This window comes from Engraulis encrasicolus, chromosome 9 (assembly GCF_034702125.1).
Source record: "Engraulis encrasicolus isolate BLACKSEA-1 chromosome 9, IST_EnEncr_1.0, whole genome shotgun sequence".
NCBI lineage: Eukaryota > Metazoa > Chordata > Actinopteri > Clupeiformes > Engraulidae > Engraulis > Engraulis encrasicolus.
Genome location: NC_085865.1, coordinates 35,988,587 through 35,991,086, shown reverse-complemented (window position 1 = coordinate 35,991,086; position 2,500 = coordinate 35,988,587). Strand labels below are relative to the sequence as shown.

The 2,500-nt window shown below is 49.1% G+C and overlaps 1 protein-coding gene across 2 annotated transcripts in view; it reads right to left on the bottom strand.

Moving 5' to 3' along the window:
• fam49bb (family with sequence similarity 49 member Bb) overlaps window positions 1-2,500 on the bottom strand; it is a 115,090-nt gene that overhangs the window by 43,133 nt on the left and 69,457 nt on the right. The window lies entirely within an intron of this gene.

Below are 2,500 nucleotides of genomic sequence, written 5' to 3'. Positions count from 1 at the left end.
AAAGAGGAAGGCCTAAGAGTCAGGCCAGAGGAGGAGGAGGTAGAAAAGTAGGAGGAGGAGGAGGAAGAGGGCTTCGGCCTAATAATCAAGCAAGAGGAGAGCGGGCAGCTAGACGAGCCGAGGGCGGAGGAGGAGGAGGAGGATGAGGAGGAAGGGGAGGAGGAGGAGGAAGAGGAAGGGGAGGAGGGCTTTTGCCTAAGGTCACGGCTGGAGACCAGACAAAGCCCTCAGGAGGTCGTGACCCAGCAGAGCAGAGCGTGGCGGGAAGAGTAGGGCAGGGCAGGGCAGGACAGGCGGGAGAGCGGGCGGGAGAGCGGGCGGGCTATTAGGCAGATGGACTAGAATGTGCGCCAAAATGACGCGTGTTGGGGGTGTGTCTGCGTGTGTGTGTGTGTGCGCATGCATGCGTGTGTCTGAAGTGTGTTTGTGTTTTTATGCCACAGTGACGCGTGTTGGGGGTGTGTCAGTTGTGTGTTTGTGTTGGGGGTTGGGTGTGCATGTGTACTTGCAAGCGTGCATGTACGCATGTGTGTGTGTTCATGTGTAAATGAGTGTGTGCATCTGAGTGTGTGATTGAAGAGGGACAGGGGGGGTGGACAGTGCATTCAAGCATGTATGTATTGTATGTGCATTTATGCATGTATAGCTCAGCCCTAACGCCCACATGCGTGCAGACGAGCATAGAACTTTCCTCATGACTGATAATGTGCAAGAGCGAATACATAAGAGTATATGTGTCCATGTATACACATGTGAGTGAGTGAGTGAGTGAGTGAGTGAGTGAGTGAGTGAGTGAGTGAGTTAGTGATTGAGTGATTGAGTGATTGAGTGAAAGAGTGATTGAGTGAAAGAGTGATTGAGTGATTGAGTGAAAGAGTGAAAGAGTGAAAGAGTGAGTGAGTGAGTGAGTGAGTGAGTGAGTGAGTGAGTGAGTGAGTGAGTGAGTGAGTGAGTGAGTGAGTGAGTGAGAGAGAGAGAGAGAGAGAGAGAGAGAGAGAGAGAGAGAGAGAGAGAGAGAGAGAGGAGAGAGAGAGAGAGAGAGAGAGAGAGAGAGAGAGAGAGAGAGAGAGAGAGAGAGCATGCGTGCGTATGTGTGTACATGCATGCGTGCCTGCGTGCGTGCGTGAGGTGGATAATGTCCCCAAAGCCACAGGTCAAAGGTGCTGACCTGGGCAACGTTAAGACAGGAAGTGTGACGAGAAAGAAAGAAAGAAAAAGAGAAAGAGAAAGAACTTGCTGTTGCATCACCAGGGATTATATGTGGATAATCTTCCCCAGAGTCAGGGTGTATGACTACAGGTCAGAGGGGACCAGTCTTTGGCCCAGTCACCCACTGCCTCACTTGGCTCCAGTGGCTCCGTCTCGGTCTCTCCATCTCTCTCTCTCTCCCCCTCACTCCCCCTCATTCCCTCCACCGGAAAACTGGATCTTATAGTACAGTGTAGTTTATTTTTGCCAGTTCTCTCCATCCAACAAATTGGTTTTGTTCTCCAATAGCTTGTTTTTTAAAAGTGTATTTTTGAAGGAGAGGGGGTCCAGAATTGGTTTCTAATTACATTACGAGTATTGGTGGGGGGGGGGGGGGGGGGGGCTTATGGACGTGTTTGTGCTGGGTCCGGCCAAAGCTGTCATGTGTGCATAATGGTGCACTGTGACTTGTCATGCCAACAAGCCAGGCTCTTTGGTGTCATGATCAAAGTGCTTGGACCTCATTTGGTACCCCAGAAGACTGACGCGGGGAAGGGGTGACTTCACAAAATCCACTGCCATATTCGGCTCTTAAGGTGATTTTGGGGAGAGAGGCTAGTGGTGCATGGGAGGAGGGCCATGGTGGAGAAGCACTGGCTAATTTGTCAATTGTGTTGGCAGTGTACTGGTATATATTCACCTAATCCATGTGCGGGGAACCTATGGCTCGGTGGTGGTACTGTAGGTCTTATCTTATTTGAAGTGGCATTTCGAAGGAAAAACGTTCCTCACCCGTTGACCTAATCTCTGTGAGAACTTCACAGAACTTCTCATGAAAGTTCTGGCTCACTTGGCTCTCATGGTGCCATGGAGAGAGAGGAAGTGCCAATAAAAGAGGTGTAACGGTGGTGGTGGTGGTGGTGTTGTACTGCCGTAATCTTGAGAGAACTTGAACATCTTACACATACACACAAATATTCATCGTTTGGAAACGTATGAGCTGGTGATGGTGGTGGTAGTGGAAGTGTTGCACTGGCTTAATCTCTGTGACCTTTATCTTTCGTATAAACTTCTTATTATAAAGTGTGGTATGTATTGCTGGAGTCGGTGTGTGGTGTTATTGCTGATGGTAGTTATGGTGTTGTTGTACTGACCCAACCCCTAATAGAACACATAGATCTTAATATGCTTCTTATGCGTGAACATAAATACGTAAGTGCTTGCACGTATTGGTGGAGGAAGTGGAGTTGTAGTAATGGCGGTGTTTTGCTCACTGAATCTCTGTGAGAACGCATAAAACGTCTTATGTGTA